The sequence below is a fragment of the Cadophora gregata genome (genome assembly GCF_030347475.1).
Source record: "Cadophora gregata isolate MNR1 chromosome Unknown scaffold_20, whole genome shotgun sequence".
In the NCBI taxonomy this organism is placed as follows: Eukaryota; Fungi; Ascomycota; class Leotiomycetes; order Helotiales; family Ploettnerulaceae; genus Cadophora; species Cadophora gregata.
Window position 1 is genome coordinate 302,705 of NW_026695943.1, and position 6,683 is coordinate 309,387.

A 6,683-nucleotide genomic window follows, 5' to 3' on the forward strand; every position below is an offset into this window, starting at 1 on the left:
AGGTCTAGTAGGTCTTCCGAGTACAATTGGCGCTGTAAGTGTCGTAGGAGTAGGTGTATACTACCCCGTAGGAGTAGGGTAGCGTGTTGTTTAGGGAGGTCTCGTAGGGTATATAGCGCTGTAGCGAGAGTGTCGATTTTCCCCTGGAGGAACGTTCGGCGGTGTGCTACAGGGCCTATAAAGGTCCCTAAGGCCTTAAGTCCAGTGGTTTATAACTGGGAGATAGGGCTTTCGGTGCTCTTTTGGCGGTTAAGAGCTACTGGAGAGTCCCTGAAGGCTTCTATAACTACAGGGAGTAGTGCTGTAGTTTCAGGGCTAAGGATATAGATATCGTCCAAATAAGCTATAATTGTAGCCTTCGGTAGGGTCTTTTGGAGGTGCTCTAGCAGGGGGCGGATCGCTAGAGAGAATAAGAGGGGGGCAATAGGGTCTCCTTGGCGTACTCCTTCAGCGCTTGCTAGCGTGTGGCCTTCGTTTATTACTAGCACTGAAGGCTGGTTATAGGCCCATTTAGCGGTCCGATAGAGGGTAGGGGCGTATTTAGCGACTGCGGCCGCTATTGAGGTTCGTCCGATTCAGTTATAAGCGTTGATAAGGTCTAAGGAGGCGATTTGCTGAGTTTTTAGGGTATTTGGGCCGGTAATAGCGTCGTCAAGGAGGAAGATTATAGGCTCTACACCCCCTGGGGTGCTAACGCCTAATTGGCAGGGTAGAAGCATAGACGGCTTGAAGGAGCTGATAAGGATCGCTTTTAGGGCTACCTTATAAATAAGGTCCCCTATAGCGATCGGTCGCACACCTCCGTCAGGCTTCTGAAGGCCTATAAGTCGGGAAGCACATAGGAGGTCGACCCCTGGAGCTGTACCCTGTCGAATCATATTCGCTAGGTGTGTAAGCGCTATAGTTACAGGGGAGTTTTCCGAATTTAGCGCTATATCAAGTAGCGGGCGGGTCCAGCCGCTGAGGCCAGGGGCTTTCTCTCTATTAATCGATCGAATAGCCTGTCGTATCGTTTCAGGGGTGATATTTTGCCCCGGGGAGGGGTTAGCGTTACTGAAGGGGTTATTATGCCCTATAGGGTGCTTCGAGTATAGCGTATTTAGCGTCTCTGGAGTGCTAGGAGCTAGAGGCGTAGGGTCGATTAGGGCTCTAGAGGCACGCCCTATATAGCCTTTTTCCAGAAGCTTAGTCGCTCTTTTGGCGGGGGAGTCGTTTGAGGGGGTAGGGGGTTCAGGGGGAGGTCCCTGAGTTTCAGGGATATCCGGTATAGTCGTAGGGTAGGCTTTCAGCGTTTTAGCGAGCTCTTCCTTCTGTAATCCTAGGCCGAGAACCCTGGGAAGCAGTAAAAAGTCCAGTAATTGCTTCTCTCTAGGCTGCCGTAAGAACGCTAAAGCCGCTCGATTAGCGGCCTCTGTAAATAGCGCTGCTTGCCTGGCGTGGAGACGTGTTTCAGGGACCTTAATAGTGCTATATCTCATGAGGGATTGCATATAGGGGTTTCTTAGCGCTGAGCTTATAGCGTTCAAGTGGTCTTTAGCGCTCTCGTCTAGGGGTGTAGGCGCTGAGGAAGCCTGTGGGTGTAGGGGTGTAGGTGCTGAGGTAGCCTGAGGCTGGGGGCAGTGGATCGATTGTTGTAATCCAAAGGGTAGCTCAGATGTGAGGGGGTCGGTAGGGCGTTTTAGTGTTGACGTTCTAGGGCGTTTAGGCGCTGAAGATGCTGTGCCTTGTGTTGATATAGGGCGTTTAGACGCTGTAGGCCCTATAGTACGGCCCTGGAGTGTTGGGTTACAGGGTAGGCTAGGTGTGGAGGTTTCGCAGGGTAGGTGAGTTGTGGTGTTTTTAGAGGGTAGGTGAGTTGTGGTAGTTTTGGAGGGTAGGTGATTTGTGAGGGGTAGGTGTGTTGTAGGGGTTGTTGGGGGAGAAGAGCTTATTATTATAGGCTCTTTAGCGTGAGAGGGTGCTGAAGCTTGGGGAGCTTTAGGGGGTGATTCTAGGGGTGAGTAGCTTCGGTTGCTTATAGGGGAGCCTACTCGTGATAGTCGAGGGAAGTAGGGGCTATCAGAGGGTAGGCTAGGTGTGGTAGGCGTCTTATCGGTAGGTGTAGTTGGTATAGGCGTTGAGATAGCGTCTTCAAAGCTAGGGGTAGGGGACGATGGCGCTGTAGAGGCACTATAAAGATCTTCGTCGGACGAGCTGTCTTTGATTATAGGCTCTATAGGCTGCGTAGGGCCTATCTTTTGGCGTGTCGTAGGGCGTTGAGCCCCTGGGGAGGGTGTTCTTGCAGGGCGTTTAGTGGACGGCTTCGGGGGTATATAGCCTGTAGCGACGATTTGGGCGTATGTAGGTGACGTAGAGCCTGTAGGCGTGGGGGGTCGAGAGCCTGGGAGGGAGTCTGGTTCAGGGCCTGTAGGGCCGTCGTACGCTGGGAGTATAGCGTCTACTTCCCCTGGAATCGAGTACCAAATACCCCGTGGGGTCTGAATCCTTCGGGTGCCTGTAGGGAGGTCGGGGCCTAGAGCCGTAGGGTACTTGGAGCCTGTAGGTACTGACGGTACAGGGGTCTTAGAGCCTGTAGGTGCTGAAGGTGCGGGGTACTTGGAGCCTGAAGGCGTAGGGTGCTTAGAGCCTGTAGGTGTTGAAGGTGCGGGGTACTTGGAGCCTGGAGCCGTAGGGTGCTTGGAGCCTGCAGGTGCTGAAGGTGCGGGGTACTTGGAGCCTGGAGCCGTAGGGTGCTTAGAGCCTGTAGGTGCTGAAGGTGCAGGGGTCTTGGAGCCTGCAGGTGCTGAAGGTGCGGGGTAGGGTTTGAGGTTTGGGTTATATTTGTTTCTAACTACGCTAGCTTGCGACGAGTGTTTTTATCTCTCTCTAATAGTCTTGAAATACAGAAGGACTATACTAATAATACAGAGGGTAAGAGCCTGAAGGTGTCAGGGGTACAGAAGGTAGAGTACTAAGACAGAAGGAGATAATACAGGGTAAGTGGAGTGTGTACCAAAGGGTAAGTAAAGTGTGTATCAGAGGGTAGGCGTAGTGTGTACCAAAGGGTAGGTAGAGTGTGTACCAAAGGGTAGGTGTAGTGTGAGTCGCAGGGTAGGTAGAGTCTGTACCATAGGGTAGGCAGAGTATGTACCACAGGGTAGGTAGAGTGTGTACCAAAGGGTAGGTGTAGTGTGAGTCGCAGGGTAGGTAGAGTGTGTACCATAGGGTAGGCAGAGTATGTACCACAGGGTAGGTAGAGTGTGTACCACAGGGTAGGTGTAGTGTGAGTCGCAGGGTAGGTAGAGTGCGTACCATAGGGTAGGTAGAGTGTGTACCAAAGGGTAGGTAGAGTGTGAGTCGCAGGGTCGGTAGAGTGTGTACTATAGGGTAGATAGAGTGTGTATCACAGGGTAGGTGAAGTGTGAGTTACTTAGGGTAGGTGAAGTGTGTGCCGTAGGGTAGGTGTCGTGTGTGCCGTAGGGTAGGTGTAGTGTGTGTTATAGGGTAGGTGTAGTGTGTGCTGTAGGGTAGGTATAGCGTGTGTTATAAGCTACCTACGTGCTAGGATCGAGGTTGCAGCGATTCCTCGAGCCTGAGTTAGGGTGCTAGCGATATACCCGTCTAACCACTTAGCCCTAGAGTGCCCTAATAGGCCCTGTAGGGCCTTATAGGTCTTCGCTGTTTCGGCTTCCATTAGGCCTCCTGCCGAGAAGATCAGGGGGTGAAATACAGGGCCTAAGTCGCTGTATTTAAGCCGTTTAGCGTTTGCTGCCTCTGATAGCGTAGCATAGGCTTCTTCGCGTGCTGAATCCTTGTTGATTGCTACTATTTGAACGTCGTAATAGTGCCTAGAAGTACCTATAAGCACTGAAAAATCCGGTCGTTGGCTGTTTTCTAGGGCTATAGGCGTTCTAGCTGGCGTAGGCTCCGATTCCACTTTAAGGTCTTCCCGGCTAGAAAGGGTAGTAATAAATGCACGGGTAACCTGGTTATGGCGTATAATCCAGCGTCGTTCAGCACCTCTACAGGTGTCTTCGTGGCCTATTTGAGGGTAGGCTCCACAGGCGGTACAGGGCGAAATAGGGGGCTTTACAGGGAGTAAGAGCCTAGTCCGTAGTGCTTCGGTAACTGTAGAATCCGCTAAAAGGTGGTGTTTTTGCGTGGGCAGGGTTCTAAGCCAGTATCGTCCGAGGTAGCTAGCGTTCTCAAGCTTCGATTTTAGCGCTTGTTTTGATAGGGTAGGTAGAATCTTCTCTTCTAGGTCTTGGTTAACACTAGAGAAGACCTCTTGGGCTGTCGGTACAGGGCGTCCAGGGGGTTCCGGGTAGAGATTAGGGCATATAGCCACTAGAATCGATCGAGAGGCTTCCTTAGCTGCCCTATAGAGCCCTGGGGCTAATAAGGCGTGTATAGGGAGCCCTAGGCCTCCCTCTCTCACTGGAAGAGAGAGTAAAGCCTGGCGAATTAGGGTAGTCTTCTCCCCTGGCTCCCTAGCGATTAGGGCTTGTACAGCGTACTTGATTCGTAGGTCTGCTAACCTCCAGAGGTCTAGTAGGTCTTCCGAGTACAATTGGCGCTGTAAGTGTCGTAGGAGTAGGTGTATACTACCCCGTAGGAGTAGGGTAGCGTGTTGTTTAGGGAGGTCTCGTAGGGTATATAGCGCTGTAGCGAGAGTGTCGATTTTCCCCTGGAGGAACGTTCGGCGGTGTGCTACAGGGCCTATAAAGGTCCCTAAGGCCTTAAGTCCAGTGGTTTGTAACTGGGAAATAGGGCTTTCGGTGCTCTTTTGGCGGTTAAGAGCTACTGGAGAGTCCCTGAAGGCTTCTATAACTACAGGGAGTAGTGCTGTAGTTTCAGGGCTAAGGATATAGATATCGTCCAAATAAGCTATAATTGTAGCCTTCGGTAGGGTCTTTTGGAGGTGCTCTAGCAGGGGGCGGATCGCTAGAGAGAATAAGAGGGGGGCAATAGGGTCTCCTTGGCGTACTCCTTCAGCGCTTGCTAGCGTGTGGCCTTCGTTTGTTACTAGCACTGAAGGCTGGTTATAGGCCCATTTAGCGGTCCGATAGAGAGTAGGGGCGTATTTAGCGACTGCAGCTGCTATTGAGGTTCGTCCGATTCGGTTATAAGCGTTGATAAGGTCTAAGGAGGCGATTTGCTGAGTTTTTAGGGTATTTGGGCCGGTAATAGCGTCGTCAAGGAGGAAGATTATAGGCTCTACACCACCTGGGGTGCTAACGCCTAATTGGCAGGGTAGAAGCATAGACGGCTTGAAGGAGCTGATAAGGATCGCTTTTAGGGCTACCTTATAAATAAGGTCCCCTATAGCGATCGGTCGCACACCTCCGTCAGGCTTCTGAAGGCCTATAAGTCGGGAAGCACATAGGAGGTCGACCCCTGGAGCTGTACCCTGTCGAATCATATTCGCTAGGTGTGTAAGCGCTATAGTTACAGGGGAGTTTTCCGAATTTAGCGCTATATCAAGTAGCGGGCGGGTCCAGCCGCTGAGGCCAGGGGCTTTCTCTCTATTAATCGATCGAATAGCCTGTCGTATCGTTTCAGGGGTGATATTTTGCCCCGGGGAGGGGTTAGCGTTACTGAAGGGGTTATTATGCCCTATAGGGTGCTTCGAGTATAGCGTATTTAGCGTCTCTGGAGTGCTAGGAGCTAGAGGCGTAGGGTCGATTAGGGCTCTAGAGGCACGCCCTATATAGCCTTTTTCCAGAAGCTTAGTCGCTCTTTTGGCGGGGGAGTCGTTTGAGGGGGTAGGGGGTTCAGGGGGAGGTCCCTGAGTTTCAGGGATATCCGGTATAGTCGTAGGGTAGGCTTTCAGCGTTTTAGCGAGCTCTTCCTTCTGTAATCCTAGGCCGAGAACCCTGGGAAGCAGTAAAAAGTCCAGTAATTGCTTCTCTCTAGGCTGCCGTAAGAACACTAAAGCCGCTCGATTAGCGGCCTCTGTAAATAGCGCTGCTTGCCTGGCGTGGAGACGTGTTTCAGGGACCTTAATAGTGCTATATCTCATGAGGGATTGCATATAGGGGTTTCTTAGCGCTGAGCTTATAGCGTTCAAGTGGTCTTTAGCGCTCTCGTCTAGGGGTGTAGGCGCTGAGGAAGCCTGTGGGTGTAGGGGTGTAGGTGCTGAGGTAGCCTGAGGCTGGGGGCAGTGGATCGATTGTTGTAATCCAAAGGGTAGCTCAGATGTGAGGGGGTCGGTAGGGCGTTTTAGTGTTGACGTTCTAGGGCGTTTAGGCGCTGAAGATGCTGTGCCTTGTGTTGATATAGGGCGTTTAGACGCTGTAGGCCCTATAGTACGGCCCTGGAGTGTTGGGTTACAGGGTAGGCTAGGTGTGGAGGTTTCGCAGGGTAGGTGAGTTGTGGTGTTTTTAGAGGGTAGGTGAGTTGTGGTAGTTTTGGAGGGTAGGTGTGTTGTAGGGGTTGTTGGGGGAGAAGAGCTTATTATTATAGGCTCTTTAGCGTGAGAGGGTGCTGAAGCTTGGGGAGCTTTAGGGGGTGGTTCTAGGGGTGAGTAGCTTCGGTTGCTTATAGGGGAGCCTACTCGTGATAGTCGAGGGAAGTAGGGGCTATCAGAGGGTAGGCTAGGTGTGGTAGGCGTCTTATCGGTAGGTGTAGTTGGTATAGGCGTTGAGATAGCGTCTTCAAAGCTAGGGGTAGGGGACGATGGCGCTGTAGAGGCACTATAAAGA